General features: G+C 50.1%; 1 long non-coding RNA gene across 1 annotated transcript; it reads left to right on the forward strand.

Annotated features, from left to right (window-relative positions):
* Positions 1-1,201: 1,201 nt before the first annotated feature.
* LOC123286265 (uncharacterized) lies at positions 1,202-12,776 on the forward strand. The gene is made up of 4 exons (XR_006528524.2): positions 1,202-1,621; positions 5,423-5,547; positions 5,891-6,035; positions 11,440-12,776. It is a non-coding gene; the product is annotated as an uncharacterized lncRNA (long non-coding RNA).
* The last annotated feature ends 11,844 nt before the right edge of the window (positions 12,777-24,620 follow it).

Consider the following 24,620-nt stretch of genomic DNA (forward strand, 5'->3'; position numbering starts at 1 on the left):
TGATGTGCTGGCACCTTGGCTGCTCCCTTGCACCCTCGGGACATAGCTCACTCCACTTCTGAACCTGTCCTCTCACCTCCAGCTCTCTGCCCACCTGGAAGCCCAGGTGTGACAGGGCAGGGGGTGCGCTCCAGCTCCATGGGTAGGAGAAGTGTGAGTGCTCCCGTTCCGGTTTGATATCCTCACAAAATAAAGTGGTAGCTGATTGCTCAATAGATCACTGGAAAAGTTAGCGCACCTTACCCGGGGCAAGCATCTGTGTTTCCTGGAGGCATCACAGTCTAACTGCGTGTGGAGGAAAGGCTGTGGCCCTTTTTGGTTCTGGGGTTGGGCCTTTTGGGAACAACTGACCCGAATGCTATTGTGTCAAGGAGACTTGGCCCTTTCCTGACCTACCCAGCTTGGCTGCTTCCCAGAGAAATAGCGTTAGTTGTCCCCAGTTTTTGTCCTTGATACCTGGCTGACATGGTCCCATCTCTGATGCACCTGCTCTGACGAAATTCCACTGGCTTCCTTTTCTCCCTCTGATGGTGGCGGTGGCAGGATGGCAGTGCTCTGGTTTATTACGTTGTATATTTTTTCCTCTATTAGGCTTGAGGGCAGGGGCATCACCTACTTGTCACTGTATTCCAAGGGCCCAACGCAGGACTGGATCCTGAATACATGTTCAGTAGATGTTTATAGAAAGAGTGAAATGAGTGCTGGGAAACAGGGGTTCAGCATCAGTGAGGAAAAAGAAAGCAGAAGTGGGCCTGTGACAATGGGATTCCTTGACAGCCCCACAGGCCTGGGAGGGAAGGAGATGGAAAGAGAGCCGGTGCGGCTGGGGAGGGCACGGAGGGGCAGGTGCACGACAGTCCTTCTCAGCCTCCTCAGTGCAGACTTGTAGCCTTTTCTGGCCAGCGTCTCCCCTCCCTCTGTTCTATCCCAAGGTGGGTGGTGGGCAGTGGACAGAGGAGCCTCCGCCAACTGAGCTGGGCGGATTGCGGGGCAGACATCCAGGTTGGGACTCTGTGCTCCTTTAGATTTCCCACAGGGCAGCAGGCCAGCCGCCTTCCCTGGGGGGTGAGAGCTATTTTCCTGGCTCAAACCAAGGGAAAGGGGCTCTACGAGGATCACTGGTAGGTACGGGGTGCCTGCAGGCAGAGGAGACTGCGTTTTGCCCCTGGGTGGGGTCTGCTGAGTTAGTGGCTGCTGATCTGACCAGTGCTGTGAGCAGGAGACCAGGGAAGCAGGGGGAACAGCAGGGTGAGGCGAGGCGGGGAGCCATGACCTGGCCTGCAGCCTCGCCACTGGACAGGGACGCTTGAGTCTCCATGGTCTGAGCCATCCAGCTGGCGCCCTACCCAGGAGAGCTGCCTGCTGGATGAGAGAGAGGCTGTGGGTGGACGGTCCTGGGGCTGGAGGAGGAGGTTGGAGACTCAGCTGGAGCCAGGGGAACTGGGGGCGGGGGCGCGGGGCACTGTAAGATCTTCATGGGAACCCAGGCAGAGCATCGTTTGGACCCCAGGGCACAGAGGGGATTGCTGGGCCTTCAGGCGGGGCCAGAGGAACCGCGAAGAAGCCACAGCCCCTGCCTAAGGAAAGGCATCTGCGCTCCATGAACTTCCATCCCCGAGAGGTGAGCCTGGGCAAGTGGCTGAGGGTCAGTGGTGGAGGCGGCCTGTGGGACCAGCCGCGCCCCTCTCCTGTCTGCCAGAGATCCTAGGCCCACACTCAGGGTGGGGCTAGGAGCAGATGAGAGACCAAGTTTAAAACGGACGGGATTCGGTCTTTTCAGTGGACTTTGCTAGCCACTGAGAAGGACAGAAAGGTATGAGATTTGGTCAAGCTGTTATTAGGGGAGCTGCTGCCCAGCGGGCAAAGGGGGATTTGACCAAACACAGTTTGTGGGGAATCATGGAAAACAGTAAAACCTTTCTACACCGATTCTTTTCTTGATATATGGGTTGCACGATGCTCATGAGAGTGCGGAGACCTCGCGTCCCCCTATGGCAGGTGCTCGCTCGTGCTCTCCTCTGACCTCCCACGGGCTTTGTGAGCTGGAGATTATTGGCCTTATTCTTACAGGCGCGAGCACAGAGGTCCAGAGAGGTCAGGACTTTGACCAGAGCTGCACGGTGGGTGAGGAGCCACGCAGAGTTCAATGATCTGCTGTCAGCCCACCCCATGGGGGCTGATGCTTACTGAGCATCTGTTATGCACCTGTGGCTTCTCCTGGGGTCTCTCTCTTCCAATGGGGAGGCTGCTCTTGCATCGTTTTACCAGGAGAGACACTGAGTGGTGCTGGCAAGTATGAGGCTGGAGTTGGTGCCCCAGTTAGTCTCACAGCAAATCCGGTCCTTTCCCCAGTATTCCCAGCTGCTCCATCCAGAGCCCTGCAGGATTCCTCAGCAGGGCCCAGCTTGGAGGTCTTGTTCTAATCCCGACAGAGCGTGATTGCTTTGACCTTTGGGCTCCACTAAAATGCAGTCTTCTGATCGAGCTTGTCTCTGATTTTGGAAATTGCTCTCAACTCCAGCCCTTGCTGTTTGGTCTGAAGCCACAGGGCGCCTTGAGTGTAGACAGAGAGCCTGGGCCCAATCAGACAGCTCCTGGCTCTCCAGCGCCCGAGAGGGAGCTGTTTGTGCAGGCCCTTCCTGCCTGCTGCCTTCTAAAGATGGATTGGGGGCCGCGTGGTTAAAAAGAAGAAACCTTCCATCCTGAGAATGCCATTGAAAGTCTGGTAAAAATAAATGCTGAGGCTCTTTGCTTTTGTAAGCGTCCTCATTGAAATCCTGTCTCTGTCCCTTTGGGGTAGGGAGCCTGGGAGACACTGCCGGGTCCCGGATGGGGTGCGGGTGTTTTCTCCAGACACGGTGAGTGCAGTCATGGATACTGCTTGTGTGGGCTTTAGTTATAGTCTTCCACATAAAACGGGAAGCATGCCAGCAAATATATAATATTTGCTTCAAAGTACTAAATTCCCAGAATTAGTCCTCCGTTTTACCTCGGTGGAGGTCTGGAGATTCTCGGAGCCCTTCTGGGTCCTCCTCAATGCCTGACGTCACCTTTTCCCTGCTTTTAATGTTGAACAAAGCATCTGTGGAGCACTCAGAATTGTCCCACATCTGAAGTCAGAAGGCCTGGGTCTGTGTTCCAGCTCCATCCGTCACTGACTGTGTGACCTTGGGCAAGTCTTCTAACTTTTCGGAGGCCTGGTCTCTCCCTCTGAAAAGAATAAGGGCAGCCCCCCGGGTTGGAATCAGGCACAAAGGCTCGATCAGCAAATCTGAAGCCCTTGGAGCCCATTAAGCGCTTGTTCATACATACGAACTGATTTCCTTTGAATTTTCTTTTGAAGCTCACTGTCCTTGTTGTATTCTGAGTCTTTGTTAGCTATTGGGTACGTTTTGGGGTGTTGATTACTTTTCCTTTCTCTCAAATGGAAAAGCCCCTTATGTCCATCCCTACCTTCTGTCTCTGTGCAAGTTTCCCTTTCACCTGCTGCCCCTATGGTCTGTTGATTTCCCATTCATCTTCCCAAGCAATCCTTGGTTCTCCTAGCCACCTTGGCAACAGACATGGCTCCCATTGCTTCTGCCACTAGCACTGATCATAATCCTCCATCTCACAAGCACATCTAAGATGTTTCTCATTTTGGTAGCACCATGTTTTTCTTCCTCCTACTTCCTTTCATCCAGATTATATTGACGTGTTTCAAAGAAGGAACTGAAATTGACTACATAGGAGAAGGTGGGCTGGAGGTTGCTTTCTTGCTGAAGGTCTTAGTAATTTCTCTTTCCTCTCTTCCATCTTGGTACTTGGTTTAGAGTGGGTGGTGGTGGTGAGGAGGGGCAGGGGTGTAAGAACTGAAATTATTTAACTTGTCATCGCAAAATGTGGAGACCCGTGGGGAAAAGCCCTCTTTTCACGACATCAGGGACACACAGCCTTTGAAATCAGAGACCTCATTTTGAATCCTCACTAGGCGCTTCCGCTTTTTTCTTTTTTAAAGATCATTAAGTTTCCTTCCAGATTTAAAGACATATGTTTAGATATTTAATGCGCCCAGAGATGTGAGATGTGAGGCAGGGCAGCGTCTTCATTTTTTCCTAAATGGATAAGCCATTGTAACAATACTGTTTCTTGATTAGTCTGTCTTTTTCTGACTGATTTGAAATATCATCTTTATCACGTGCTACATGACAACACATAGGTCTGTTTCTGGATTTGCTATTCTGTTGCACAGATTTTTCTAGCCCGCGCCAGTGTCACATGTTTTAATTACCATTGGAAAGCTTGAGTTTCTGAGCCGGGATATCCATGGATACTCGGAATTCGCTTTTGTACAAGAATAAAGGGGAGCTGCAGAGTCCGCTCTTCCTACCAGCCAACTGGTATTCCCCAACGCTTGTAAAAATAACATAAAACAACAATTTAGACTTCTATTTTATTATTTTAGAAATCATTTTGAGCATCCTAGTTAAGAAGACATCACTAAGTCTTCGAGCTGAAGAGAAGTAGGACTCCAAATGATTCATTTATGAGGTGTTTGTTCCACGGAGACCAGCTTATTTTCAGGTCTGGGAAAACAAACCAAGTTTGGGCAAATTTCCTGTTTTTCAGTCCTGGTGCTGGGGACTAGTTTATGACATCCCGTGTTGTGCCGCACTGAGTTTAGGGTGGGGCGCTGCGTGCTTCCAGTCCTGGCCTGACTAGTACCTTACAGCTACGGTCAAAGTCAGGTTGTTGTGACTTTCCTGGGCTTTGCAGTGGGCCGGTCTCAGGCCATCAGCTGTCACCTGCACAGTCGGTAACTTTCACTGACATCTGGGAGATGTCTACCATCTGAGATTATTCTAGAGCGCATCTATTAGGTTTCATGAACTTTTTTTAAAGTTTCCAATTTTGAAGAGTAAAACGAGTTTTTGATGCTTTATAAGGCGGGGGGAGTATTTGTTGGACACCTAGTTTGTTCCTCGACACTGAGATGCTTTACTTTTGCTATCCAAATTGATTCTTAGGGCCCACAGAAATAGCTGGGCCATCCTGTGAGAAACCTGAGGCGGAGAGATCTCGGAAACTTCCCCCATCAACACATCCCCATGCAATGGAGCAGGGATCCAAACCCCGCCCTTCAGACCACCTGCTCTCTGCCCCATCGCGCTTTCTCTGGTTGCCGTTGGCCAGTTCAGATTCTGCTTCGTTCTGTGCCATGTGCCACCTCAGACTACGATCATTTTGTAACGTTATCAGTAGGACCAACCAAAGCCAGAGTCGAGGGCCATTATTGTTTCCAATGTTTTTCTACATTTGTTTTAAGGCAGTGAAATTGCCTTGGAGTTTTTGGCACAATTACGTATCTCATGTTCCAGATTTGACAGTTCCTGTCTGTTCCTGTCTGTGTCACACTCCTTCCTCCCACCCCACCTGGCCTCAGGTAAACCAGGGAGAGAACTGGAAAGGCTTTTTTGTGAGTCACCCTGGCCAGGGCGAGAACATCCAGAGAAGCAGCCTCACGCATGCTGGAGTCGGAACATCCCTGACATTGGAAGGCTCAGACCGGTAACCCTCACAGAACGGGCCAGAGAGAACTGCACAGCATTTAAACTGAGTGCAGATGCTGGGTGTGAGGGGCTGGGGACAGGGAGATGTTGCCCTGCTGGGGAGTCACAGCAGCGGGGGAGGAGGAAGGAGGGAGGAAGACCTCAGAAATCAGGGCTCCTGCGCCAGCCAGCAGGGACGCCGGTGATCCAAGCCAGTGTCAGATTTGACAACCACAGTGGCTGGGAACCCAGGAGAGACATTGTCCCCATTTTACAGATGACACACGGAGGCTCTGAGAAGCTCCAGAGCCTCAGTGGTGGAACCAGTCTGTCCGTCTGATAATTCCTTCTGTCGTTTTCAGCATCCCATGCTGTGAACCACAAACTCCGGTGCCATCTTCATTTTCCACAGATCGGAAGGACCCATTGGTCCCCCATTCCTAGCACCTGCTCCCTTCTCTGTTTCTTCTTTCTCCTGTTCGGGCTTTGGCGTTTGGTGATCATAGGGTAAGTATACTTCTGCATTCTGCTGTTTTCATTTTGCATTGTTGGCAAATATTTTCCCATGTTGTTCATACTTCTCATTTTGAAAATCTCCATGAATCCCATTGAGTTGATGCCTCAGAACAATGTACTTGATCCTATTGTTAGACAGCGAGGTTGTTTCCAGGGTTTAGCTACTATAAATTATGTGGTGACCGGTTTATAAACAGAAGACAGTGTCAGGTAGGGGATGAGAATACAGCCCTGCAGTCAGACTGCCACGCAATAGCTGTGTGACTTTATGTAGGTGGTTTCATCCCTCTGCGCCTCCACTTCTTAGTGTATAAAGTAGAAATGATAAGAGCGCCTGTCTTGGGAGCTCTGGGTCCCTAGCACAGGCAGGTCTGACTCTGCTAACACAGCGTCCAGGGTCCTTTGCTTTCCCATTTCAAGCAGCAACATGTCTGGTGACTTGGAACGTTCCTCTGAGACGGAAAGTGCATTTGTTTTTCTAAGGCTGCGCTGACTAATGACCAAACTTGGTGGCTTAGAACAGCACAGACTTACTCTTTTCAATTCTATAGAGAGGAGCCAAACACGTTCTCAGTGGGCTCAAATGAAGGCATGTCCCTTCCTGGAGAGCCCAGGGAAGAAGTTGAGTCCTCGCCTTTTGCAGCTCCAGAGGCCACCTGCTTGGCTCACGGCCCTTCCTCCAGCTCACAGTCCACAGTGCCAGGCACTCCTTCTCCCGTTGCCCCTCTCCACTCCTCTCGCCTGATTCCCTCGTCCATTTTTAGGGCCGTGAGACTCACCTGGACAACCCGAGATACTCCCCCTATGTTAAAGTCAGTTGATGCAAAACCTTAATTCCATCTCTAAGCTTAATTCTCTTTTGCCTCATAACCTGGCATATTTACGGGTTCTGGAGATCAGGACGTAGATATCTTTGGGAGACATCATTCTGCCTGCCACATGCTGATGGGGCTAGAAGCCTGGACTCTACGGGTCCCAGGCTCCCTTGCTAGGCGACTTCCAACTAGAGTCGGCCGATGAGAGGCCCTGGCAGCAGATTAGAAGGTAGAAGCCCTTGCATTCCTGGAGGTGGCTCTGGGGCGGCAGCGGCCCTGGGTCCAGCAGCATCGGGCTGACCTCGGGTTGTGGCCCCAGCCCAGGGTACTGACAGCTTCCTTTTCTCTGCCTGGTACCTTGGCCCGCTCTGCCCCTCCAGCCTGGAAGTAGTAGCAGCTTCCTGATCTCTAGGTCACACCCCGCTCCCTGTGTCCCCTCCCACACCTTTGTCACAAGCTCCGTGCAGGCAAGGCTGGGAACCACACAGACATACCTCCTCCCGTGGCTGTGGCCAAGGTGAAATTGGGTACACGTGAGTGCCCCTGGTGTAGTACCTGATGCTTTAGAAATGCTTAACATTTCTCAGTTATACATGATTTTAGATTTTAGGTTTGTTGGCCTTTGCTATGCTAAGGATTTAAATTTTCAACGAGATAGTCAAATGCCCTTTTCCACGGAAATTTCTTCTACTGATTCCACTTTGAAGAAGTTAGCTTCTCTCTGAGGTTGAGATAAATGTTCAAATCTATTTTTAGCAAGTTTCCCGTACTTAAAATTATTTATTTCCTTGAAGCATCTGGAGTCTATTTTGGGGGCATGATGTTAGATGTAGGTCTAAATTAATTTCTGCATCCCTGTGCAATTAGCGCGACTTCATTCAATAGCGCTTTATCTCCCCAGCGTTGGGTGTTGCTTATTTTAGTGCGTATTAAGTTCTCATACATCTGTCGGGGGCTCTGATCTGCTGATCCACACAGCCAAATAAGGACATCCTGCAGTTCTGAGAGTGTCATTCTGCAGCCTCAGATGTGAATGACAACTTGTTTGGGTAACTCATTCTCAGAGCACATCGCTTTCTGCCGAGCTGGGGCCTATAGATACATTTCTTTTGTCTTTGGGAAGTTAAGTTATGGGAGGAATCAGAGGCAGCTATGATTCATACCTTTCATTGTAACCTGCCTTTCTGCTTGGGTGATTGCTGAATTCTCTCTTTTCCCTGAGGTTTAAAATTTTTATGAGACGCCGTCTTGGTGGCTGTCTCTGATTGTAAATTTCATCTCTGTGAACCTCTTCTGCTCCCAGTTGTGGTTCTTGTTTCAAGTATCATTCTCCTACTAGAATCTTGATTTTATTTTCTCATGATTCTTTTGTTTTCTGATAGTGACTTTAATTGCTCTATTGTGATTTTTACTCCATGACTTTCTTTAAAATAACCGTCATCCTGGTTTATTCTTGTTTACCTGCGGTAATGTCCTTTTTCATTTCTTGGAGAAAAGATGCCAGCAACTCTCTAAATTCTTACCCTCATGTCTGATGGAAATGTCAGGGTGTGTAACTTTGAGCTCTCACTGTTTTGTTCCTAGGTGGGGTGAGTTTTGCTAGCAGCCATCATGTCTTTCTGCCTTGCTGTCCTTCGCACATGAGCTTGTTTCCCATCCTCGCTGCCTCATTCATGCTTGTACCTCAGGCCACATCCTCATGCCAGGGAGGAAGAAGGGGGAAGGGCAGGGGAGCCAGGAGCTTTCTCTTCCCATAAGGGAAGGGACACATGGATTTTTGCTTATATCTCACTGTTCAGTACTGTTTAGTTTCCTAGGGCTGCAGTAAAAAAGTACCACAATCCAGGTGGCCTAAGACAACAGAAATCTCTTCTCTCTAGTTCCAGAGGCTAGAAGCCTGAAATCGAAGTCTCAGCAGGGCCACGCTCCCTCTGAAGTCTCTAGGGGAGGATCCTTCCTTGCCTCTTCCAGCTTCTGGGGTTGCCGGCATCCTTGGCGTTCCTTGGCTAGTAGACACATCCGTCCCATCTCTGCCTCTGTCGTCACGTGATGTTCTCCCATGTGTTTCAATCTCATCGGCTCTTTTCTTCTTATAGGCGGTCATATTGGATTAGGGCCACCCTGCTCCAGAATGACCTCATTTTAACTAAATGCGTCTCAAAGACTATAGTTCCAAATAAGGTCATACTCACAGGTATCTAGGGTTAGGACTTCAACGTATATTTTGAGGGGAACACGATTCAACCCACAACAAGCACCATGTCACATGGCCACCCTTAGCAGCAAGGAAGCTTGGAAGACTGGAAATGGAATCTATTTAGCTAGACACACTGACATCTCTCCCTTTTTGGAGTTCCCTTAGTAAGTAAAACAAGGAGAAGGCATATCTAGCCAGTAACTAGCCGCGTCTGCCATAGCGGTCTAAGCAAAAGCCACAGCCTCGCCCAGGCAGGCTGAGAGCTCAGTCTGGCAAACTCCTGTTTATCCGGAAATCAGACTTTTCTGGCCCTCTGCAACCTTCTGATTATGGACATGAACCCAGAAGGTCTCTGTGCAACCAAAACCTCATGCCCAGGTCCACTATTCCATAAGATAACCTCTCTCATGGTCGCTCAAGAATACTTTTTCTTTCTTTTTTTTTAAACAGGCTTGGTTTCTTGATTTCTGATGTTGCAACCTACATTAACAGCCAACAAATCCCAGAAATTAGTGACAATTGGCAGCAGTAAGAGCAGCCTATTAGTCCTTGTTGATGGCAATGAGGAATGAAAATGGAGAGTATGTGCTTTAATTTGTCTTTCTAAGCGGTCCAGGCAATGCAAGGCAGTCTGGGTCCCTGAGCACGGGGCACACTCGCACACTCAAGAGAACGCGGGGGTGCGCCCTTCCATGATGACTGTCTTCCATTCATTACTGGCTGAGGGCACAGGGCCCGGGGGGCCAAGGGGGACATGGAGGGTTACACCACGGGGCAACAAGGAAGTGGCATGTACCTCTGTGATGTGTTCTGTGCAAATTCCCATCAAATGTTTCACTCCTTAAAAGGGTAAACCAGTAATTTGAAAACCTTAATTATGCCAAATAGCTTATTTTCTAAGTTGCTTAGAGGGAGAACTGGGTTCAAACACGAGTCCCACTGTATATTGGGGTGTGTGGCAAGTTACTTAACCTTAAGCCTCTTGGAGCCCTCTCTCCGCATTGATGAAAATGAGGCAGAACTGCCCTCTCTTACAAGATTCAGGCATCCTGCACCCAAGAGCCTCCTGACATCTCTGCTTGGACTCTCTGCCAGCTCCCAGGCCATCCCCCTCCCAGTCCTCTCTGCCTTCAGATGTCAGCATCCACCCAGAGCACAAGGCAAAGGGCCTCATCCTTCATTTCTCCTTCGCTCTCTTCATCATCCCAACCCGCCAGCCAGCCCTGCCAAGAGGCTGTCCTACCTCTAAAAGATGGCTTTTTCCATCTCTACCACCATGAACATGCCCTTAATTAATTGTCACCTTAAATAAGGTAATTAATTAATTAAGGAGTAACTTACTCTTTCCCCAGGTCACTAGTCTCCCTGATCCATCCTCCAGACAGCTGTAAAAATGATGTTTTTAAGTGTTCATGAGACCAAGCCTCTCCTTTGTTTAATCCTGTGAGATTGAGCCCTTTCTTTCCCCCTCGACCTTGCCTCTTCCCACTCCCCCGTCCCCGACTACACTCCCATCTCATTGGTCTTCCCTCTGTTCTCGAACACACCCAGCTCCTCCTAGCTCCGGGCCTGCCTTGCTCTCCGAGATGAGCTCATTGGGGAAGGGACGATGCTGAGGGTAGGATGGGTCTGATTTCATGAGTCATCGGGACCAGTTGTGATGCTCCCTGCTCACATTTAGTCATGAAATTAATGAGCAAATTAACTGGGAACTGATTATTCTAAAAATAAATGATAAATTCAACTTCTTTCTTTTGGCTTAAAGCGTTTGAAGTTCCACAACTTTTCTTGATAAGAATGAAAAGAAAAGAGACATTTGCAATTGTAATTTTTACATCACTTTTATATAAAACTACAAAAGAAAGAATAAGAAATATCAGCAAGATCAAAGGAAATAGAAAAACTACAAAGAGGGGGAACAGTGCTATTTTGCTATTTTGTTTACAGACTATTCAGAAAGACACGAATAATACATAAGAAAGCGTACTGATTAGTTCAGGAAAACAGAGGGTTGGTACTTTATTATTATGAATGAAGACTGTACGTGGGCTGGGAGTCCAGAGGGAACGGTGCTGAATCAGTGCACGGAAGAAATCTATGAATGAGGAAACCATGAAACCAAGCTGGTCAGAACTGTGTAGGAAGTGAGTTAATTCTTCGGGGACCTCTTCTCTGGGGTGAAGTTCATGGGCATTGTGACAGATATTCCAATTCCCCAGGTTTTTTTTGCTTACTTTTGGTTTTGTGATGCTATTCCAGAAGGTGGAGATTGCTAGAATCTCATCTAGGTTCCTAGAATCCCAGAATTCGAGCACAGCTTTCTTTCGCCTCTCTTGTATGTTGCACTTCATCTTCAGACCTCTTTTTCTCTTCCTTTCTACAGAGGGAAAGAAATGACCCCTCTCACTAAAAGTGAAACAGAGAAACCCAAGATTAATAGAAAGAGAAGTGTGATGCCGTGTGCAGAATGCACTGAAGAGGAGAGATCCTTGTGGACACAGGACCAGCTGGACTTTGAGGCTGTCTCCAGAGAAGATCTCTAAGTTTCATGTAATATGCACAGGCTCATGACAGTGGCCTCGCGAGTCCTCATCTTCTGGAAGAGCACATCAGATCCTGTAGGACAAGGCTAGAAACAATGGTAGATGAAGACCCCAGCAAAGGAGAGGACTCTCCCTCTCTCTCTACTCATCCACCTACCCATCCATCCATCCATCCACCCATCCTTCCTTTCTTCCTTCTGTCCATCCATCTGTCCATCATCAACCTCCTTCCAGAAAAGAGGAGAAATCTTGCAAATATACAAATAATACTTCAAGATAGATATGTAAAGTTCATAATAAGAAAGATACAGAGAAGGTAAAATAAGTATAGGAAAGTAAGCTGAAGCCAGGAGTGAGTCTGTCCCACAAAATATCTGCCTCTACATCCTAAGCACCTGCTAGGGATGAGGCACATCCTGGCTCTGGGCTTTCCAGCAGCCGATGGGAATAGGGAACATGACGACATGATTGCTCCCTTGACTCTCAGTGTCTGTAAGGTAAAAATAAACCCGTTGCCAAGGAAAAGCGTGGCTGCGACTGTTTCAGAGACCAGTGCGAGTTTTCCTGGGGCTTTTGTAGAAGAGGAGGGTTGAGGTTTAGCCAGGAACCAGGCTCCTGGGCTAGTGATCGATGCCCAACCCCTGTTAAGGGGAGACTGTGTTGTTAAAGTAATTAAACAAGCAGGCCATTAGGCTGAGGTCAGTAGAGAAGGGATGATGCTGAGGCTGGGATGGCTCTGATTTGTTGAGCCATCAGGACTGGCTCTGGTGCTCTGGAGGTGGGGAGTATGGGAGGTGTCAACAAGGCCCAGCACCCTGAGGTCATCCTCCCAGCCTGCTGGCCTTCTCTGGGTCTTCAGCAGGACCATGAGAAGAGGCTTTAGTGCCTTAGCAGCCTAGGTCAGCAAACCAAAACCTAAGCCTGTATAGCCTCAAGGTTAAGAGACAGAAACCCAAGGACAACCAGCCACAAACGTCCCGCAAGGCTTTCCTAAATAAGGACCTGCTTAAGCTACAGCCAATCAAATCATCTCCCTGCTTTGCTGTCACCTCCTCTCTACGAAAGCCTCTCCCGAACCCCTGTCAGTGGAGTGCTCCTCCTAACCACTTCCGGCTCAGTGCTGTTTGATTGGAATTGGTTTTTGCTCAGATAAACTCTAATAATTTTTAATACTCCTCAGTTTGTCTTTTAACAGTGGTTTACTGGAAACTGTTTTACTCCTTAGCAGGGTGCCCTATGCGGGTTGGGGGGAACGGAGCTGCTAAGATGATGCGTCACCTAGGGGGTTGGGCCCATCTGTGTGGTACTGGGAGAGGAAAGGTAGAGAGTGCGGCCATTTGTAGAAGAGGATAGGATAGGATAGAACAGAATATGAAATGTTCAAACTCATCAAAGTATAAGAGAGAAAGGAAGCCTGAAATCCCGCCACCCACCCTGGATGTTGGCTCCTGGCTGATTCGCGGCCTCGCCACTGCACGGGGCAGAGCATCTGCCGTGAGAATTCCCTGCGGGGCAGATTCCCTTGGATGTGGCTTGAGGCCTTGCTGTGTTCGTTGCAGAGGATTTTCTTCTGAAACCTTCTCTCTGGGAGGATAGGTTGAACTTTTCCTAAAGGTCCTGGCGGTGGATCCCAACGATGGGGCTCCTTCCCGGCGAGTGCCCTCTTGTGTCCATGAGGGCCCGATGTTGGTGGGGGCACTTCTCATGAGAGTCTTCTGGGGATGGTAAATGATGCCTCCACTGGGAATTGTCTTCCAGGCAGAGCAGCCTCATGTCTCTGTTGTGGGAGTTTCCCAGTTGGCCATTCTGTGCCTGGAGGAGCCTGCTGCATGATGAGAAGGCTGCTCTTGGCCATCCATGGCTGCAAAGCCTTGGCTGCCCACCTGGGCATTCTGGGGCCTTGTGGGTGAATTTCTTTCTGGGCGTGTTGGTGGTCACCACTCCCTGGGCTTCGAGATGCAGGGGCCTTCCTGGATTCCTGGCTCCCAGACATCTGTGTGTCCATCATCCCTTTCCTGGCAGGAAGCTCCTCAGTGCGTCCTCCCTGCAGAGCTCTTCTTTCCGTTTCCCCAGTTGGCTCATCCCACTGTTCTCCTGCAGTGCATTTAAGAGACTGCAGTCTCTTAAGAGACTTTAGGAAAGCATGCGGAATTTTCCCTCCTCCCAGGGAACAGACATGGCTGCATCTGCAAAACGACATTGCTGTCTGGACAGAGGTCATTCGCACAGAAACAGGGAAGATGAGGGGAAGAGACAAACCAGAAGCCGCGCCAGCAGCCCTGGGGCCCAGGCTCCTGACACACGCTCCCTCCTCCACCTCTTTAGAGAAACAGAAACTTGCTCATCTTTAACTGACTTTTGAAGTTTAAAAATATACACTCTACAAATCAAAGTTCATTATTAAAGTTCAAACTTCAGTCTTGTAATCTAGGGGAACTTTTTCTAAAGAAATAAATAAATAAATTATAATATGAAAAAAGTAGGGCAGCCAGGACTGTCTGGCTCTGTGAATCTGGTTAACCACACAGATCTTTGAAGTGAAAAATTTTCTGGCCGTGGATCAAATTATTTGTAAGAGAAAACTTTCTCCAAAAATATGGCCATAAAAAATAACAAATGAGGTCTCCCACTTCAAGTTGGAGAAGACACACTTTCACCTACCGTTCCCGCTAAGTACTAAACCCCTGGACATTAGACATAAAACAATCACAAGAACGATCTGAAAGGTGGAGAGAAGAAGGCAGAGCAGCTGGGACCTCGGGACTCAGGAGCGACACGGTAGTGAGTTTCCTTGGTTTTCCTGTTGCCTCATGTGTCCCAGACCTGGAGCAGAAGAGGCCAGAAACATCCATGGGCACAGACAGTAAAAGTCCCAATAAAAGCCTGTTCTCTGGAGCCAGAGGACAAGGGAAGGGGCAGCCTAGCAGGACCGAAAACCTTAGACAATAATCCTACTCCAACAGACACCATGGAGGACACTGCGACCCCATTCCTTCCCGTGTGGTGAAGGCCGACTGAGGCACCAGACTCCACCTCGTGGCTGGAAGGGACACCTTCCCTTCCTTCTGGGGAGAAGGACACGGTGGCCGTGGTGGGTGGGAGTGGGTGGCAGCATTGTTAGAAGGGGAGGTGAGTGGGGAGCAGAGGGGATGCCACTGCCTGGGGCAGGGAAGGAGTGAGCAGAGCCCGCAGGGAGGGCCTTGGACTGCTCTTATCGTCTCCCTCCCTGCTGTTCCTGACACCACAGGGCAGGGTGGGAGAGTCAGTTCTTGGGTCCCTCTCCGGTTGCCTACTGAGCTGAACCGCAGGGCCGTGGCCCTCTCAGTTAGGAGTCTCTCTGGGATGCGGCTGCAGCCTTGGGGAAATAACCGTGCTTATGGAACGATGATGTCCTCAAGGCCTCCATCCATATGTGGTTTCCCTTGAGTTAACGTTCAGATGAAATGGCCTGAGTCCTCATCCAAGGCCAGCGCCCTCTCCCAATGTCCGAGGAGTCTTGGGGCCATTGCTCATGTCACATTCCTGCCTCGCTAAATTCCAGTCTTCACCTGCCCTCTTGCCCTCTAGGGTCATTGGCCTCTCTCTGTCCTTCACCACCTCAGAGATGAATGTCACTCTTGCCCCTTCACTCCCTTGGAGCACTAGGATCACATGGAAGCTGTTCATATCAGGTGTCACTCAAGACTTAGGGGAAGAGAGTTTCTTAGAGCTTCACGCGGAATGTCAGATATCTCTGTTTCTTCAAATTGATGAGTCATTCCCTCACAACAGGAATTTCTTGCTGGCTGATTCCCTCAATAGACCTCGGCTTCCACCTATCTTTCTAGGCCTCTCTTTCCCCCCAGTTTCGCATTCAGATACCAAGTCTCTTTGCTGGTCACCAAGAAGCTGACAGTGCACAGTGCCAAAATTCCTATTACTTTGTTATGCAGAACAATTTAGCGCTCTGTCTGCCTCAGTCCTCACCCACCTGGCCTGGTCTGGTATGTCCCGCTTCTCACAACCCAAAAGCCCTTCAGACATTTTCCCCAACAGGAGACTGGGCCACCTCTGAGAGAATGCTTCCCCTCTTCTAGAATGCAGAGGCGTAGCAGGCACAGCCTTCTTTTAATGTTTATTAGCATTTTTCTTTCTCTTATATTCATAAAAGAAAGTGTGCTGCCAAGTTAACTAGTCAAGTATAGCAAGAAGAACCTTCCAGAACTTTCTAGAAAGAACTTAGCTCATGGATCTCAGGAACCAAAAGAGAAGGAAGGAACCCAGGCATTGAGAGGCGGATAGAGACAGAGCAAGAGAGGCTTGGGGCAGACGACTGGAGGCCTGTCTCCTCAAGAGGCAGGATGGCGTCTGGGCCAGACAGAGGGAGCAAGGAGCTGAAATCAGCTACCACTCCCAGGAGCTGGACATTCAGCGGGAAAGCTCTGCAAAGACAGAGGAAGGCTCCCTTTCTTGAGTGAGAGAGGGCAAGGCCCTACCTAGAACAAAGCCCCACTTTACATCTGAGTAAGATGCTCTGGAAACAGAGATCCCTAAGATTGAGCTCTTAGTTTGGCCAGGCCCACCTCCGGGCCAGCTCCATCCCTCTGATTGGAGCCCAGAACATTCCCGTGCCCTGATCCACCCGGCCTCATAGCATCTGCTGTGCCCAAGGGGACCAATTTGAGAACTGGAACGTGGAGGGGAGATTCGCCGAACAAGGGAACATGTGTTCCAGAGGGGAGGTCAGCGGGAGACTTGGGCCCACTCAGTTTCCCAGTTCTGTTATAACTTACCTCTGCAGCACAGCCTCCTCGCACCCTGCAGCAAAAGAGAGGCAGATGGGGATACAGCGTGTGAGCTTGGAGACAGTTCTGAAGGATGTCCATCAACAAGAAGGCTTTCTGGGTTTTGTTTTGCTTTTCTTGTTTGCTTTCAAATAACAGAACAAACCAGCAGATGCATTGGGCAGATGCAGATTCCTAGCATTTAGCAAAATAGCAAGCAACATGCGATGCCCAACAGATTCCTTGTTTTTGCAGGCGGTCTGGAGGGATGCGGCTCCTTGAACCGTGGGAAGAGTCAGAGCTTCATCTTTCTCTCCACCAAGGGCTCCCAAGGAGCATCTGGTTCACCCCCCTCCTCCAGACCACCTGCCACCGAACCATCTTCGTCTCATCCCAGAAACACCCTAGTTTCTTCACGAGGATGATTTCTATAGGGAAAAATGATCTCCAAACATCAGTGAAAATCTTTTGAGTATGCACTGCCAGTATACATATAGTTATATATTGAAATATATATATTCCAGTACTACTTTAGTAATACATAATATACAAAATGTAAATGAAAATGAATGAGACAAAAATAGGGTATAAACTACTGGCTTGGATAATGTCCTCCCAAAATTCATATCTCTCTTGGAACTAAAGAATATAATCTTATTTGGAAATAGGGTCTTTGCAGGTGTAATTAGTTAAGAAGTCATACTGGAGTAGGGTGGGGCCTTCACCCCATGTGACTGGAGTCCTCATCAGAAGAGAAGACACACAGGCACACACAGGGAGAGCGCCATGTGGCCACGAGGCAGAGAGGGGAGGGATGTGTCTACAAGCCCCGGAATGCCAAGGCTTGCTGGCAACACCAGAAGCTGGGAGAGGGAAGGAAGGCTCCTCCCCAAGCGCTTCCAGAGAGAGTGTGGCCCTGCTGACACCTGACTTCAGACTTCTAACTCACTGAGAGCATCGCTTCCTTCCACAGCCTGTCCCCCTCAGTCCTGAGTGTGGTCAGTGCTGACGTTATTCACAGTTTCCCAGGCCAGAAATCTGGGGGTCCTTCTGATGCCTCTCTGGCCCCCACCCCAGCTACAGCAAGTCCTGTTGATGGTGCTTCTCATTCACTCCTGTCCCGGAGCCTCTGGCTGCACTGACAGTCGCTCTCGCTTCCCTGGATGACAGTAGCAGCCGTCTCTCCGGCCTCCAGTCGTGTCCTCCTTCAGTCCTTGGATTCGTGGGAAGTTCATTACGCTGGCAGCCAGCATGGTAGACAGAAAGTTCCTCGTAGGTGAGACAATTCCTCTGTGAAACCCCTTGCGTCTGACTCCTGACCAAGGGCTCAGTAATGTTTGCAGGTGCAAAATCCAAGTCGTTTTCTTCCCTCTTTTGGCAGAAATCATGGAAAGCACCACTTTGGGCAGACACCTGTCTCTCATGAGTCCTCCCCGCCATCCCAGAGGAGGAGCAGGGCCATCTCCTCAGCGGCTCAGTGTCCCTTGTCCTCCAGCTCTGTGCCTCCCAGCTGCCTCTGCCGGGGACACAGCACTCCAGCTCCTTCCTCGCTGGTGTCCTGGCCCATCGCTCCGCTGCCTCTTAGCCTTCCTCCCGTCACCCAGATCTAGTCAGTGCTTAGGACCTGTCGAGTCCACCTCCTGGATGGACTGCGGTCCCACTGCCTTCTTTCCCCTCCCTCTGCCACCAGCTCTCCCGCACCCCTCGTCAGTCCTGCAGCCTTTAAGACAGGCAGCCCACAGGTCCATCACGTTCCGGAGACAGACTTTGATCTATGACGCTGCCTTCACAGTGCTTTACATATTTTAAGATATTATTTGCTAACATTTTAAAACCAGGATCTTTCACATAAATATTCCAATCTCCAGGTCCTCCTGAAAAATCAGAGGCTCTGCCATTGAAGGGCCACCTTTCTTCACAGGAGATCAGTGGGGGCTGGGAAGGAGCTGGCTGTTTAGAAGGAGCGCGGGTCCCACTGTTCCCACCGGCCCAGCGCCCCTGGATTTTCTTTCAGACACGGGCCTGCTTTGATCTGGAATTCACCCCGCAGACTCCCGTAGGCACTTATTTGCAAACCCTGCTTTATAACCTTCAAATACAGCCAGCTGATAAGGCAGTCTGACTGGACAGGATTTTCAGACAAAATTTTCTTAATTCTCTCCAGTCTCTGCTCTTATCCAGTCCACACTGTGGCAGATTTCATAACTTCCCAGGAACTTTCATTGTTTAAAGATCAGTGTTTTCACATTGCAAGTTGTGACCTGTTAGAGGCTCATGAAATCTGTTTAGTAGGTCACAGCCGGTATTGTTTTAAAAATAAAATAGAATAGGATAGAAAATATCAGACTGTGTTGCATGTTGCAAGGGTTAAGTATTGTTTTGTGAAACTTTTAATTTGATTATTTATAGGTCTATGCACTTGTGTGCCGGTTTGCAGTGTAAATATACTCCTTACTGTGAGTCTTAGTCTCCTGGGACTCTTAAAATGCTCCCCAATTCCAAAGAGACGGAGAGGGGAACTCAAGAGCACTAGACAGTCGGCGGGGAGGCAGGCTGGCACTGCTGGCCACCTCTCTTTCCCCCAGTGCCTTTTGCAAACCTTGCTTTATAACCTTCCTGGTCTTGTCGGGGTGCTGCTGTGGGCTTGTCCAAGAATGGCTCCTCCCCCCATTCTCAGGGGCTGCTTCCTCTGGGGTTGCAATGAGTAAAAAGTCTTATTTTAGAAACCGAGGGCTCCTCCAGTCTGGAATGAATCTTCACCAGCCTTCTCCATTAGGGCAATCTTCTCCCGTGTGCTCCGTCACGTTATTTTCGATGTTGGTGGTTATCCCTTGAAAGAAGTCTTGTGTTCTAGCAAGTTTGGGCAGTGCTGGACTTAAAATAAATGGGTTTCTTGTCTGTGAGCCTTCTCAGATTGTCTAAGAATTCTTGATGCAGTGTTCTCTAGAAAATGCTTTGGGAAATGCACGCTTAGAGGTTGAACTCTAAGGCTCCTAAAATCTGAAAGAAGTTTGCACTCAAATCTTGAAAGGAGGCTGCAGATACCTTGGTTTCACCTCTTCTCCCCCCGGCCCCCGAGTGAATAATTCTCCTTGTTGCCTTCATTCAGCGAATGAGCTGGATAGTTAGACATCGATGCTGCCTTTGATGAGCTTGCAGTCCAAGGCGCTATTAACAAGATGAGGACATCAGCGGCTGCAACGTAAGTCAGAGAGGGCCCTGCCCCAAAGGAGAGGAGTGGCCAAAAGCCATGGGCACTGCACCGAGAGGGAGGCCTCCTGCCAGCTGAGGGACAGGCCAGGCGGTGGATACGGAGGTGGCCTCTGAGGGAGCTGGAAGGCTGTGTGAGACACACACTCGTGCAGAGGGGTGGGCGGTGTGGGCACTCAGACAGGAGGGAGCAGTCTAGGGGGAGGCTTGGAGCGAGGAGAGCCTGGGAAATCCAGAGGCACAGTGCCTGGGCCGAGGTCACCGCTCAACGTGAGCTGCGGAGCGAATGCTTCCAGGGTGGAGCAGGAGTGGGAAATAAGGACATACAGACAGGGCCAGACGTGGGAGGGCCTCAAATAAGGGCCTCGAGTCTTCCACCTTTGTGCTGTTGGGCGAAAGGAGCCATGGAGGGTGCGCAGGCTGGTGATGAGGATGGTAGGTCCCTGACCAAACTTAGGGGGGCAGGTCACTGTCCCATGACCAGATAATGTGGAAATCCCTCCTTGCAGTGGGCCCTGGGCTGCCGCCCTGCGTCTTAGCTCTCTGCACAAATACGGCAACAGGATGATGGTGCGAACGAGCCCCTGTCTGGCTTTGGAGGGTTTCCAGGCTCCCCAGCAGTGGGGCCTGGATGCGCACCCCCGCCCGTGGCTTTCTTTCCAGGACGGGCCTGCCAAGATGAGCAGAACCTGTGAATGCTCTTCCCTCACAAACGGATGAGCCTCCGGGAACAGGCACCGGACGCCTCTTTTGTGACTCGCCCTGTCTCGGTGACTGTGTGGTTGCTGCTTCCATCTCCTGCCAGCTGTCGAAACAGCAAGGCCTTGGAAAAGCGGATTCATGTCAACAGGCCGAGCAGACAACTATCCCCAGGACCGGCTCGCTCTGCCCTTCAAAGTGGGCCTCTCTGTCCAGGGACTGAAAGCACAGAATGTTTTGGCCCAAGAGCACAGCTCAGAAAGGTAGCTGGTTGGGAAATTCTCCCTGCCTGAGCAATGGGTCCTCCTCAGGAGACCCTCAGCGGAGCAGGTGGCTCCAGCTGGAGTCTCTCCCAGGAGAAAGGCTGCTCTTGTTTCCCCGATTTCTGGTCTCCCAGAGCTAGAAGGGTCCTCCAGTGATCATTCAGTCTGGCTCCTTGTCTTGATCGGGAAAGCATCTAAGGCAGCTGGTGTGGAACCTCGGCACCGAGCCAGGTGGGAAGCTGGATGCAGGAGCTGGGGAGGTGAGAACGGCGCTGGCTGGGAAGGGAGGGGAGCCGGGAGCCAGCATCCAGAACACCCGCCCCCAGCTGAGTCCCCAGCCATAAAGCGCAGGACGGGAGCCGGAGCCCAGCGCTGGGTCATATGGGTCTGTTTTTAAGGGGACCCCTGTGTGAGGAGCCCGCACTGAGGAAAGACCATGGGGTTTGAAATCAGGCAGAACCTCTGAGATGTTCAAACATACCCCTAAGCCATAATTCCTTTCCGTGGAGCCTGCGGAAAACCCTGGTGGTGTTAGGGGTTATTATTTCGGTCAGAAGGCATTATACCACAAACATAAAAGCGACATTCTGGAATTTGATACTTCATTGGCGAAATGATTATTTGGCTGAAAAATCTCATAAGGCCAATAATAACTGTGAAATCACCACTGTGTTTCATCACTGAGCTGTCCCCTCACCCCACCACCACTGAGAAATGAAAACAAGGCTCTAAATTTGTTTTTCATATTATTTTATCCATAAATGGGTCCTGGCTTAGAAAAACACTTACATCATTCCACGGAGGAAGCAACAAAGTTCATTATCAGATGGAAAAATCGGAGCAGGGAAACTAACCGTCCAAAGAGGGAACTGAGGCTGCCTGAGCCGAGAGGAGGGAGGGATGCTGGCCAGATGTTCCTGCAGGAAGAAGGATCTTGTGCCCTGTAGATGGCAAGCTGCCTGCCCGGGCCAGGTCTCCCAAGGGCCCAGGGCCCACAAGCAGGCCACCATGCCCATACGGCCAGACTCAGTGGGGGCCGGTTAGCAAACCCAAACCACCGGACACACGCAGGATGGGTGAACGGGGATGTGGTCCTGGCAGCCAGACGCCTGCGCGAGTGTCCGCGTGAAAGGACACCTCTTCTTCCTGGCTGGGAGCTGTCCGAGGTGCCGCGGCAGAGCCTGGCACACAGCCGGTGCAGGGACTGTAGGAATGGGGAATGCCGCACGGACGTGTCTCTGACTCGAGGACCACGTTTCTCTGAACTGCAGTGGTAACAACTGTCGGTGGCTGCAACTAGATGGCATGGAGAGAACTCAAGTCTCCGTGTCATGGCTGGATTCAAGTCCCGGTTTTTCCATTTGTCTGCTGGGTCAACTCACACACTCAAGGACTCTCTTTGGGCCTCAGGTTTTTCACGCATAAAATGGAGTTAACATGAGTGAGAACTGAAAGAATGCATGGAAATGCCTCAAGCAGGGCCCCTTGGAGGTGCTCAACGGAGGAAGTCTCGGTCACGCTCTACGTTCCTGCAGCTGGTGGCCAGCTCACCAGGAGAAGTGGTGCTGGAACTCTCTTTGGTGCCTACTGGGAATGCTTGGTGGATGCTGTCAGTGTAACAGATCTGTTCGTCCGTGTGGGTTTCTTCCCTGAGTCTCATATATGCAGAAATTCGAAGCAAATAGACATGACAGACTCCTGAAACCCCTATTAGGTGCCAGTAATAGAAGCGTCCTTCACCCCCCTTGACAAGTGTGAATCCTTTCTGAATGCCTCCAGCTGTTAGAATGGGAGCCAGGAGCTGCCAGCCTGGGGATGCACCAGAGTGGGAGGCCCTGGGACTCAGCGACGGATGGGTCTTCTCAGGTGGGGCAGAAGCTGAAAGCGGGGAGCCAAGGCCAGGAGCTGGGGGATTGATCAGTGGGTTCGTCAGAAGGATGAAGCGCAAGCAGGGTTTCTCAGTCTTGGCTGCACATTGGAATCACCTGGGAGGCTTCAGAAACTCCTGCTGCCTGGGTCCTGCCCCTAGGGCTTATGACAATGGGTCTGAGGTGTGGCCTGGGTAGCAGAGTTTTAATCTTCCCCAGGTGATTCTAATGTGTAGCGGAGGTGAGACCAGTGATGCAGACAGCAGGGCACCTGGAGATGAGAAGAACGTGGGGAGGTTGGCAGCATTTGTCAGGCCACTCAATGCAAGAACACCCAGACGTGCAAAGGACAAAATAAGACCAGCTTCTGGGCTGGGATACAAAACCCTGGCCAGAGGAGACCGGCAGGAGCCCCATTTCCTGGGACCCAGTCCAACGTCAAAGGGAGACTTGTCCTTCATCCTCTGGGCTCCCTAAGCACACTATGCCACCCCGTCAGAGCCCCAACCTCGCTGCACTGCACTTATCTGGTTATCTGTCTCTCTCGCAGGCTGCAGGGAGATTCTGGAAGGCAGAGGCTCTGCTGTTTATTTATTATTAAATCTGAGCACCCCCAGTAATAAGGACCACGCCTAGCCATGCCTGGTCCCTGGTGGGTGTGTAGTGAATGAACAGACACCATCTTGGGTGACTTGTTTGGTGCTAATGTGATGTTCTACATCGCCCAGACAGAGGCTGGGTTGGTCCCAGTGCCTGGGCCGAAACTGAGCCTGTTATCAGGAATGAAGTGATTTCATGTGAGAAGAGAAAGAGCCTGGGGCCTCATTGGGCCTGATACCCCTTCTGATTATTTGCCTAAATGAAGACTTTCTTTAATAAAAAGTAGAATTTCTAGTTGCCACAAACCATTCAGGTTCAAGGAAGACATTAGGCAGCTATTACATGTTACTGAACAGTTTCTTAATCTGGTTTATTTTCTATTTTTTAGCTTGTGCTCATGAGGCATTAATTGCTGTGCGCAGAGCTAGGGTGACGTTAGCAACCTCCCATTCGGGAGGGGAGGTGGTGGGAAGAAAAGGCACCGCGAGCTGCTTTTCGGAGTGTGAGTTTAGTCTGTCAGCTTTGACCTTTCCATTCCAACTCAATGCCTATTCAACAGAAACCTTGACATTTAGAAAGGCAGCGCATCCAGCCCACATCTTTATGTTATAGGCCGACCACTTTCCAGATCCTTCTTTCTTCAGAGCCGCAGCCGCTAAAAAAGCAGTTTGGCATTTCTGTTACTTCTGTTCCCCAGCTTTCTGAAAAATACAGGGGAGACGGAAAGTTGAAAGATAAAAGCGTCGGTTATCTGACGTCCGTTCCCTGAATGCACTTGCATTTGCTGGTGGGTGTCTGTGTGTCTGCACACAGCTTTATTTTGCTTTGAAAAGGATAGGACCGCAGGTGTCAGGGAGCAAGATGAGACAGGTGGAAATCCACTTCAGCACACCTATTTTTAGTTCAGATTCTATTTAAGTGGAAGTGATAACTTCAAGGTAACTGGCAAGAGAAAATGAGTCTGTGTGCACAGTAATTGTTTTGCCCAAAAAAGGAATGAACATCCTTAAGGTATTCTGAAGGCTGAGTGAAGGGAAAAATCAAAACAGGTTACTTAGAGAAGAACCTTTGTAGGAGGGCCCTTTAAAGACATCAGTGGAGCCAGGAAAATGATAATAATACAGTGATGAATAATGAAATCTCTGGCTGACTCAGGACCAGCCATAAGACTGCTGCATTATCTTCCTCTCTCATGTCGTGGCTCTTGAGATTCTAAGCGCACCAGCAGGGAAAGTGACTAGTTATGAAGTCTGGTCAGTGCTGGAACTTACCACCACCCAGACCCACACCACCCTGGAAGTCCTGAAAGCCAGTGTCTGCTCTGACCACGGTCTCTAACCTTTCAGATCCCTCTCTCCTTCACTCCTATCACACCTGCACTCTGACATCTTAGAGACGTCAACCCTTTTATTATACCCTTTTGTCTATACCCTTCCTCCCTTATCTTTACTTCCTTCACTGGCATAGGCTCCGTGGCATATTGCTTAACTGAATTCTTGCCAAGATCTCAACTCCCTTGTCCCCTGGGTCATTCCAACCGTCTCCCTTCTACTGGAAAACTCCCTGACAGTACAGGTGGATGCCCACTGGGCACAGCTCTGCCTGGCTCTCTCCTCTT

This window comes from Equus asinus, chromosome 6 (genome assembly GCF_041296235.1).
Source record: "Equus asinus isolate D_3611 breed Donkey chromosome 6, EquAss-T2T_v2, whole genome shotgun sequence".
Classification (NCBI taxonomy): Eukaryota; Metazoa; Chordata; class Mammalia; order Perissodactyla; family Equidae; genus Equus; species Equus asinus.